Source organism: Vidua macroura, chromosome 4 (genome assembly GCF_024509145.1).
Source record: "Vidua macroura isolate BioBank_ID:100142 chromosome 4, ASM2450914v1, whole genome shotgun sequence".
NCBI classification, from domain to species: Eukaryota; Metazoa; Chordata; class Aves; order Passeriformes; family Viduidae; genus Vidua; species Vidua macroura.
In genome coordinates this window covers 55,326,909-55,338,653 of record NC_071574.1, presented here as the reverse complement: position 1 = coordinate 55,338,653, position 11,745 = coordinate 55,326,909, and positions in this window count along the sequence as shown.

Sequence of the window (11,745 nt, the reverse complement as noted above, 5' to 3'; positions counted from 1 at the left end):
CAACATAGACAGCTACTGTACTCTATAAAACCCTGTCAGCAAAGCCCACAAGGAAACAACACTCCTTGAAAATATGTAACCAAAATAGGATTTTGATCTAATAAATAGAAAAGCAAAAGACTGTGGGATATCTAGTATTTTGCTGATTTCCCATTGTCATGATTTTGCATGGAAGGGTAGTCAGACAGCAAGATGACAGGTTGTCCCCTTCAAATTATGGGCTTAAATAATGTAAGTAGGATTTTAAATTAGGCTCATGGCCTTCATTCTGTTGTACACAATTAAGTATTTTATTGTTTGACTCTTGTTCTCTTACTGTGATAATCTCCAGGCCAGTTTTTTCAGTTAAATGGAACTCTGCTAGCTGGCACTTTGGACTAATTATTGAACACAGTAAGATGAGGTACATGGAGACTTTCAGGAGCAAAGACAATTTACCCCAGCTGAAATTTTCTTCCAGGTCTTAATTTCTGGGATGTTTAGCTTTATTTGTAAATTAGCTAAATGCTCTTTGCATTTTGGACTTCTTTGATTGATACAATGCCATCCAATAACTGTATGTAGAAAGCTGTTATAATTTTCTGAGAAAGTGAGGGAGGCAGGTCAAGTCCATAGTGACAAAAAATACTCTAATTTAATACAATTATTGTGCTAAACAGTCCTGAAAGTATTTGATAGCAATTTCAAAACACTATTAAAATACTGAAACACTGAAAATAATACTTTCCAGAGTTTCAGCACAGATGAGCTGTTAAATGATGGTATTGTTGGCCTTACTTGCCAGGCTTTTGTCTATATAAACCTTAAAAAAATATATTCTGAGGAACAATTGCCGTAGTTAGTTTGGACTATTTGCTCATGTTTATACAGTGTTACATAGTGCAGGGAGTTAATGTGGCTGAAAGTATTTAAGTTTTAAATTAATTTTCATTGTTTAGTCTCTGCTTACATTACAAAACTGTTTTAAATCTGCCAAGAAGTCTCAACTCTCAAAAGAAGGGAGAAACACAACTTCAAGGACAAACTCTGCTTTTTGACAGAGACAAACACTTTTTGACAGAGTCAGATTCAGTCAGGCTGCTGTGGTGTGTCCAAATATCCAGGGTTTATAAATTAAACATATCAGAAGTTGGATCTCTTGGATGTAATCCTTGTATACAGAAAGGTTACGTGCCACACTTTTGGGTTTTTTTAATGAACATTTGAAAATTTGTGGTATATCAACTGCAATTAACTGGGTGACTTTTTTTTCTAATACTTCTGTGTGTGTGCCTGAAGTCGTTACCTCATATTTTTAATTTCATGCCATTCTGGTTTGGCCCTTTTTGGAACCAACTGCACTGGTGCACTGGTGCTAAGTGTGCTCTGTACAGAAAAAGCAGTGCAGAACAGTCACAGACCATACACACATTCTGGCTACTGTGTCTCCTCTTGGATACCTTACCTCTTCACAATGTTCTCCTTTTATTCTAATGCATTCATTTTGCAATCCTACAATGTGGGAAAAATTAATAAATTAAAGTAAGAAAGGTATTTCTAATGAGATCATGACAAAAGATCAGTAATATTTTGTGTTTTGTTTTTACAAGCTTTGCTGACTCAAGTTCCTGGAGCAAGTAAAGGGTTTTTAAAATATTCTAAGCAATATGCTAGTGAAATGCTCCCAGTTTACAATGTTACCCACTCTGGTTTTAAACCTAGTGGTATTTAAAGTATAATCCTGCTCAAACCATAATCTAACAGTGATCTTATCTCTTTAATTACAATTTACATTTCTGTTAGAAAGTAAGAATTGTCAGCTGTGATTTTATACTTTGTAGAGACAGACCTCCCCAAAGTCTTCACTTAATCCTCAATGACTGTTCATGAAAGTTATTAGGAGTTAAATGGGAATGCTTTGGCAAAAAAAAAAAAAAAAAAATCACTCTTGCATTAGCTGTTAAACTCAGCCATTTCATACCAGAATATCTTTTTCACAAGACCTTATAAAGAGAAGGCTAAAAATTTAAAATTGGATTCTGTGAGAAATATTCAAATAAATTCTAAAACATCAGATCATTATATAAATTGGTAAATAAGTTTTCATCTTCTGTTTCAAGAGGAGTAGATGGTAGGTCACATACAATATTATCCAACCTAAAATAATAGGAAATTTATTCCTGTAGTCTGAAGTGTTACTAAATAGCCAAGGCCTTACAGATTTAACACTGTTTGAGAAGAAACTGGCAGTACAAATTGATAGTTTTTGATGAAATCCAGCTTAATTATCAAGAAGGCAATAAAATTCATTTTCCTTAAATAGTACAGGAGAATGAGAAAAAACCCAGGATTTTTCCTTGCTTACACTTTTCCCATCACCCTGACATGATGGCTCATTTAGTTAGTGACATGATAACAACTTCTTCTGTTCCTTCTTCCATGCATCCTCATGAGTGGTTCTTTACTTATTGCTCATCCTATTTGTGCGTAGTTTTCTCCTGCTTTAGGCCAACTTAACCAAAACGGTGAATTTAAAAATGGGCACCTTAAGTCTGGAGTGTTCATCCGTTAGGCAGCCCAACTGAGCTGGGTTCAGTACCTCCAACTGGTGCTATTTCCAGTTCTAAGGAGGAAATAAATGGTTAAGTCCCAAAGACTTGTGCCTCTCAGATAAGATTATGAAAGCTAGTAGTATCTATTTTAAATATTTGTCCCATCCATATTTGTGCTGCAAACCTCACAGGTATATCTGGAAACAGAAAACAACCCTACATTTTTAAAGTAGCTTCCTTAAAAGAGTCAGTGTCATGAAGTTGTGTCAGGGGAGCTTTAAGGTGGATATCAGGAAAAGGTTCTTCACCCAGGGGGTGGTGGGGCACTGGAGCAGGCTCCCCAGGGAAGTGCTCACAGCACCAGCCTGACAGAGTTCAAGAAGCATTTGGACACTGTGCTCAGGCACATGGTGTGACTCTGGGGACAGTCCTGTGCAGGGTCTGGAGCTAGAGTCGATGATCCTGGGGTCTCTTCCAACTCAGGATATTCAAGGATTCTATGATGATCTCATGCTGTTATCTCCCTGTATGCCAATACATATGTGGGGGCCGAGCTTACGTATCACACCTTTGATCTAAAATTTTATTATGCTGCTTCTGTTATTAGCCTAATTTTGCCAAAATGAAAAGCCCTTCTGCTGTTGAACAACTCCAATAAGATATTTTAATTCCATATTTTAGGTTGTCCTAAAATTAAAAACATTATCCAGCAGGAATGCACCCAGCTCTACTCTCTATGAGTGCAAGCTTCAATTCAGTTTCAGACAAAGACCAGGAAACACGTGTATTTATTTAAGCTCAGAGCACATTTTATCCCATCTGCTCTGGAAAATGTGTCCTTTGCTTAACAGTGGGTAGGAATGTTGGGTACAGGGGTCCTTCCTATGAAGTACAAAAGTGATCAATGATAAATTGCATTGCTATATGACTGCTTACTCATATTAATGATAGTCTCAGATAGGCTGTACAGTTTTTGGTTTATCAGTTTTATACCTTGTCTCTTTTTTTTTTTTTTTTTTTTTTTTTCAATAAATGCAATTTATTTCAACCCTTCCTGAGCCCTTTAGCACATTCACTTTTGTGAATGCTTTCTAATTTTCCTTTCTGGTCTTTCTGGAAACATGCTGCAATATAGATTGTAAGATTCAAGCCTGTATCCTGTAATTAACAAAATAATACAATTTTTTAGGTACTACCTCTGTCCTTTTTTTGATTTAGCAAATTTGTTGTGCATTTGAAAGATTTCTTCACAGACATCTAAACAGTGATACAAAACAGAAAACCTAAGTGCATTTTTATATTTAAAATTTTTGGTTTCAATATGCAGAGCTTCATCTGAAATCAAATCATTTGGGTTTGTTTGTGCTCCCTAGAGCTGTGTATACTATTTTGGTGTCATTTTTCCTTTAAGCAGATCCGTATATTAATTTGTATGTTTTGGGTTAGTGAAAACAGGGTAGTCTGCTACTCAATGGCTCTGAATCCAGCCTTCAGAGCTGTGCTTCACATATGTGTGCTCTTCCATCCCACTCTTTTTTGGGTGAATTTTTGAGCATGTTATTACATAATAATGAACTTATTTCCGCAGTAAAAGTTTGATCATCTAGTTGTGCTTCATATATGCACAACAATTCCTGTAATAGGCAGTATTAGTAATCAGTGTTTCAGACAATTTTCTGCAATAATGTATTCCTTTATATAAACAGAGAAACGGTAGACATTCAGAAATTAGGGCTCAGTTTTACATTTTGACTAATGTAAAACTCTCTTTTGAACTAATACAGGACAACTGCAACTTTTGCAACATAGGATGCTTTAGGCCCCCACTATGGCCCGAGATGTGTCAGAGAAGATTCTTTTCCATAGTTGGTGATGATATTTAATCAGTGCCTGGTGCTCCCTTTCGATGATACACGGCATTTATTTATCCATACAGGGAAAGGAAAACATCATCACTGGAGGAAAAAACTATGAGAAACTTATGAAGGTTTGCTTGCTATCCTCTGCTCATTCAGAATTTCCTTTTTGTTGCACTTCTGGCTCTTTCCAACAGAGCAGACATAAAGTTAAGGAAACGGAAATCAAGGTAAAGGATATGTGAAAAATCCTTGTAATGGAATTAAAAATCTCCCTGACTGAAACTAGATTGTTTTTTTGAACAGTTACAGTAACTGGTGAACCATAACCATTACAAAAACGTTTCAAGAGTTTCTAGTTCCTTTTGGTTTCTTCTTCACTTCTGATTCTTCTATTAGAAAATTTATCAAACAAGGAAATGAAACAATGGAATAATCCTTCACACACATTAAAAAAAAAAAAAAAAAAAAAAAAAAAAAAAAAAAAAAAGAGAAGAGAAAGGATTAATCAACTTTGCCATCAAATCCTAATCAGAGGAATAAATGCACTCAAGAACAGATCCTTGTTCTGCCAGCTGAAGTTTATGATTACCTCTTAATGATTAAGGAGAAGGCAGCTATGATCTAGACACTAAGTAATGTGTCCAAGGTGGTCTGCTGGTTGTTGAAGACTTGCAACATGCACTGATACAACTGGGTAGTAAATTGTATATATTCCAGGCAGTGAGCAGATGTATAACAGACTACCTTAAAACATTTATTACATTTTCCACAGCAGACGAAATTCCCCTACTGCAATAAGCAGGATACAGCATCAAGAAGCTATTTCAGTGGAGTAATGCTCAATATTGTGTTACAAATAAACAGAGAATGAGAGGGTTTGGTATTTTTCAAAAGTAGATATGAAAACATCACCACACATACGTTTTTAGATATTTTCATAGCATCAGAGAAAAGCTTGGGTTGAAAGGAACCTTAAAGATCATCTCGTTCTGATCCCCCCCTCCAAGGGCAGGGATGCCACGCACTAGATCAGATTGTTCCGATCTTTAAAAAGAGCATACTTCTTGTGACAGACAGGATCCAAGTCCTGCTTGTATTTAGATCACATAAACTCACTGGAATCAATAGGTTTGAAAAGAACACAGAATCTCACCCTAACACACCCACACACCAGTAAACCCTGACATGGAGGTGTTAACTAAGAATCCACCTAGACAGTTTTTTTTTACTGCTTTTCTTCCTTATAAACCAATTGGCTAAATTTTGTGAAAACTTAAAAGAAATAGCTAAAGTAAGCTGCTGTATGTGACCTGAGAAAATGCTTGTTCATGAATGCTGAATCATGTCTTTTAAAAGGTTTGGCTAAGTACAATAGTTGTATAAATTTTTCAACAGACTTGCTCTCAGGTGAATATACAATTTAAAGAAACAAAATACATATGCCATGTGTGAAGTGCATAAACTACTCAGTGTATCAACTGTATTTGTGATTCAGCATGTGTTTCTCTTCAGTGTGTACCTAGATGGACTCCATTTCTGCTTTAATTCCGAGAAATCCTACATTGGCAGAATTACATCTTCATGCACGGCAAGTGCACACATGGGATTTTACCAACCAGAAGATACAGAATATTACTGCTAAAACCCATGTCACATGACTAATAATAGAACACATGGAAAATGGACTAAATCTAATAACACTAGAAAAACTAGGGACTGTGTGCATGCTAGTTTTGTTACATTCTGGATAACTCACAGTTATGGTTATGACTCAGAAATGCTACAAAAAGTACCACTAACAGACATTATGACCTGAAATACATGGTCCTCAGTGGGGAGGCTTACACTATCTAAAGCCAAGGTTTGGTAGGAAATTACCTAAAATTAAGAACTGGAGCAACATGAAACTCCTAAGACTAGACTGATAATCCTTGACATCACTGGTAGTCAAAAGTCTAGCTCTCCAGCTCAGCCACATATTAGAGAAAGTATATTACTTTGCATGGACAACATTCTGCAATAAGAGATGTTTTCTGCTCTGATAAGTGAAGACACCATCTAAACTTCCTACATTCTTCAGATTGCATCAGTGGTATTGGGGCAAAAAAAAAAAAATCTCATTACTCCACAGGAACTGATTATTTTGAAGAAGGTATTGAAACTTGTCAAAATACACACTGTCACTTTTTGGTAATTTGAATAAAGTTTGAAAGTCAAAAGGGTGAGTCACTGACAGATCTTTCTTCTTTTGTCATACATCTGTTATCAGCTCCAAACAATATATCATGATTCAGACTGCACAAGGAAACCAGTGGATATTATAAAGAGGAGCTTGCAGGATTGGCCCATAATAGATATTAAAGTTTAATATACATTTGTCTAATATAAGGAGTGAGCACACTGAATAAAAGACTGAATATGATGTTCTCTGAAAGCACCTGTTAGATGAGAAATTTATTAGAACTTGACACTTTAGTTCACAGGTGAAGTTCTGATAATGGCTTGAAATCAAGGGCTGGAGTAATGGATTTTAAGCCCTCACAAATTAAAAATATTCCAAGTGGAGAAAGAAGAAATGAAGTTTTGGACAGGAGTAACTCTTTAGATTAAAAACCCACTAACCAGATACACAAAAAATCCAGGTAATCCAGTACCCTGTCTGAAGAAAGGCAGATTTGGAGGTTTGCTGGGGTAAGGGAGGATGTCTGTAGCTTTTGTTTGAGTTTGTTAGGGTTTTTTCCTCTAATGTCTTATCCTTTTGTTTGGCAGAAAATATAAAGTTGTTGGGTTAGGTTGTTGGTTTTGGTTTTGATTTAGTTTGGTTTTTTTTTTTTTGTTTGTTTGTTTGTTTGTTTTGTTTTTGTTTGTTTGGCTTTTTTTCCTAAATCTGGGTTTCTGTGGCACTTGGCTGATTTGGGACAGTGCCATCCTTACACCTGACCTAGACTGCACTGGGGTTTGCCCACACTCTCATCCTCCTGGCAGTGTCTCCTGTAGCACAAAAAAAAAAAAAAGGGGAATAACTTAGAGAGCTACAGAGTATTTTTGATGCATTACCAGGCTGAATGCAGTATGTAGCTCTCCCTGGATAGCATTAAACTCCTTAGCACTCAGGGTGCAAAGGAAAGGGAAGCAGCTCACCCACAGCAGTAAGTCCCAGTGATTGCATGCTTAGTCCTACTCTGCACCACACCTTGCTCCCTTTTCCTGCCAGCACAGAGTGCATGAAGGCACCCACCCTCAGCACAGGTAAGGGGGCAGTGTTCCCACTCCAGCCCCTCTGCACCCCTGCTCCCCCAGCAGAGACCGCAGCCCTAAGAGGAGACTTCAAGACTTGGCATTTCTCACAACAACAGAATGAAAGGTGAAGGGGGGATCAGGGCAGCGTGGGTGTTGTGAATGGCTTAGGCAGAGTGTCTTATGAGCAGCTGACTGGAAGTGCTGGGATTTTGTTGACTGCTGGGATTTTGTGACTGAGACTGTTGGGATTTTATTTACCTCGCTGGTATTTTGTTGTCTTCCCTCCCATTATCTGTCACACAACAGCACTGCCTCCTTTGGTGACCTGCAAACAGCCTAGTTTGATATTAGGTCAGCTACCATATTACATAGGAAAAGCCAAGCTGACTGACTATGTAATTTTTACTTTCCATTTCCAGATTCTCGATGCTTTCCAGACCTGTTGTGGCAAATTAATAAAAGACACTTGGGATACCAGTATCAGTACTGTTCAGTGAAGTAACTTGACACAAAACACAGCAAACTACATTAGAACACTGTAGAGCACTGCAGTGGAATGGAGGAGGAATAAAAACGGAAGACAATTGGTTTTCAAGGGTGTAAGACTCAGACACTGAGAAGGAAAGACCAACAACCCAAAATAGAAAAACTATGACATCTACACCAGACCTCCTAATAAAACCAACAAGCTACCTCTGGTATGTGGTACTGGACATCATAAAACCACTCTATGCTGACTGTACTGCAGTTGCTTACTTGTAATTTAAAAGCAAATCATGATGAAAAAGCTGCAGTTGTCAAAAACTTATCACAGGAACCAAGTTAAAGCAGTTGTGTGATACCAGGGGGATAGGCTAAAGCATTAGTTTGGATTTCTACCAATGCCTGTTATTTAAGTGATATTTTCTAATAAAGACCCTGTATTTCTCAAGCTGCTATGCAGTACGCTCCTTGTAAGGAAACAAAAAAGAAACACACACTTAAGCATGAGATTTCTTAACTAGATATGGTACGGATACACAAGAAGCTGTTAACAGCCCTCGGTAATATTCTGTAAATTATCTCTTTATATCGCCCTACTTTTAAGCTTGGATTGGCATTTTCAAGAAGTAAGTTTTCCTACCCATACTGGAGATGTAACTGACCAAAGGGAAATGCAGTGGAAGGAAACCAAGACTGAAAACAGCCTAAAAAAACAGGGAATGAAGAAGACTGACAGATGTATATAGGCAGAGAGTTATAAAGGCAACCTTGGAGCAGAGGTAGTCAACTGCAGGAAATTACTCATCTGCAGCTGACATTAGTTTTTTGTCCTGTTTTCTTGACCTATAGTGATCAGGATGGCTTTTGCAGACCTGCAAAGCCTTATGCACTGCACATGAAACTCACCTGATGTATGGTTTCCCCATACTCCCCAGTAGCAGGGGAACACACATTTCTAATCAGCAAGGTGTTGTGGCTTCTGTCCCACTCCATGACCTGCCCCGTGGCCAATGGTGGCGCCTGCAGATCACATGGAAAGCAGCCAGAGACCTTTTTGTGCTACCAGCAGGAATGTACCCAGCCCCTGAGTCCTCAACATATCAAGCTGCCCTGACAAATAACAAGCTCACCAAACACAAGATAAGACTCCCATCCCTGTGGCAGTACAGGGGTTTGCTCACAAACTGGAAAGGAAAATGCTGCTGTGGACTGTGCCAGGCAAGGAGGGAGGGCTCTCTCTCACACTTGCAGCTGAAATGTGAAACTCTGGACTTCAGCTATTGACCTGCAGAGCTTATGGTCATGCTCCAGTTTTCTGCATGTGCTTTCCTTAGCATGTGAAGTTCCCGCACAAAAAAAAATGATCCTCATTTTAAAAAACAAAAACAAAACAAAAAAAAACCCCAAAAACAAAAAACCAAACAAACCAAAATGAGGTGAGGTACTCTCTGTATGGAACATTTTGCAGACTTTTTCTATGAACTAGGACAGAAAGCTATTACACTTTGTATTCTTGTTCAGTTGGGAATGTAGACAAAAATATCATTAACTCTCCCAATACACAGGGAAAAAAAAAAAGTGTTCACTGTTGCCCCTAACATCATACATGCATGTAAGAAAAGAAATGACAGAAAACCTGATGTAAATCAGAATAGATATTCAAGGCACTGGTAGGCAACTGGGTGCTTTATTTCCCCATGCTCTCCATGAACTGAGAAGCAACCTCTCCTCAGTATTTTGATTAGTATAAGTGACTTTTTCAGTTTTCTCTACAGTCCATTAAAGAACTTAATCTCTGACCTTTTATTACTATTCTTCTTTAAACTTCATTTTATCCAGAAATGCACACAGATAAGTCAAAACTGGTTGCAGACAAATGATTTCAGGTGCATTTTTTATGCCTATTATATGCAGTTGTTTTTTCTATTGACGTAACTGATGACATCTATCATTTCCTCATATCTATCACTCCCAACAGTGAAAAACTTACTCCTGGTGTTTCAGAATCTTGAAACATTCTTTATTTTAGAGGTCATCCTCAGAGCTGAAAATGGGTCCTAATGCTTTAGAGGTCAACAATCAGCTTTTCCATGTTACCTCCTCTCTTAGCTTATTTCTTAATCCTTCTAGGACTTTAAAAATGGGTGTTTTGGCGTAGTAAATTAGTTTATTAAGTAAAAATTTGATTACATGGTTCTGTTGCTGCTGCACACAGAAACAGATTTTCCCAGAGAGGCTGCATAGATGCAGTTCCTTGCACGCACATCCCGCAGGGATGCGCACACAGGCCCGCACCCTGCTCGGCTCCAGCGAGGGCGGTGCCGGCTCCCGGAGCCGAGCCTGAACTAACGCCTCACCCTGCCGAGCAGACGAGGTAAAACATCCAAAAATGCAAGAAAACTTCGCATCAATACGGGCCGACTTGTAGCCCTCGAGAAAGGGAGCCTTCGCGCTGGAGAAACCTGTCCACAGAAAGGTACCAGCCCAGGGCCCCGGGCACCCCAGCCGCTGAATCGCTGCGCTGGGACCAGGACTCGCCATCTCTTTCTCTTCCCTCCTTTCTTTCTTTCTTTCCTTCTTTCCTTTCCCTTTCTTTCTCTTTCTTTCTTGTTCTTTCTCTTTCTTTCTTTCTCGTCCTTTCTTTCTTTCTCTTTCTTTCTTTTTCTTTCTCTTTCTTTCTCGTTCTTTCTTTCTTTCTCTTTCTCTTTCTTTCTCTTTCTTTCTTTCTCTTTCTTTCTTCCTTTCTTTCTCTTTCTTTCTCTTTCTTTCTTTCTTTCTTGTTCTTTCTCTTTCTTTCTTTCTCGTTCTTTCTCTTTCTTTTTCTTTCTTTTTTTCTCGTTCTTTCTCTTTCTTTCTTTCTCTTTCTTTCTCATTCTTTCTCGTTCTTTCTTTCTTTCTCTTTCTTTCTTTCTTTCTTTCTTTCTTTCTTTCTTTCTTTCTTTCTTTCATTCTTTCTCTTTCATTCTTTCTTTTTCTCTTTCTTTTTCTTTCTTTCTTTTTCTTTCTCTTTTTTTTCTTTCTTTCTTTCTTTCTCATTTCATACTTTCTTTCTTGTTTTTTCATTCTTTCTTCCTTTTTCTTTCTCTTTCTTTTTTTCTTTCTCTTTCTTTCTTTCTTTCTTTCTTTCGTTCTTTCTCTTTCATTCTTTCTTTTTCTCTTTCTTTTTCTTTCTTTCTTTTTCTTTCTCTTTTTTCTCTTTTTTTTCTTTCTTTCTTTCTTTCTCATTTCATACTTTCTTTCTTGTTTTTTCATTCTTTCTTCCTTTTTCTTTCTCTTTCTTTCTTTCTTTCTCTTTCTTTCTTTCTTTCTTTCTTTCTTTCTTTCTTTCTTTCTTTCTTTCTTTCTTTTCTTTCTCGTTCTTTATTTCTTCCTCGTTCTTTCTCTTTCTTTCTCATTCTTTCTTTCTCTTTCTTTTTCTTTTTCTTTCTTTCTTTCCTTCTTTCTTTCTTTCTCTTTCATTCTTTTTTTTTCTTTCTCTTTCTTTCTTTTTCTTTCCTCCTTTCTTCCTTTCTTTTTCTTTCTTTTTTTGTCTTTCTCTTTCTTTTTTCTCTGTCTTTTTCTTTCTTTCTTTCTTTCTTTCTTTCTTTCTTTCTTTCTTTCTTTCTTTCTCATTCTTTCTCTTTTTTTCTTTC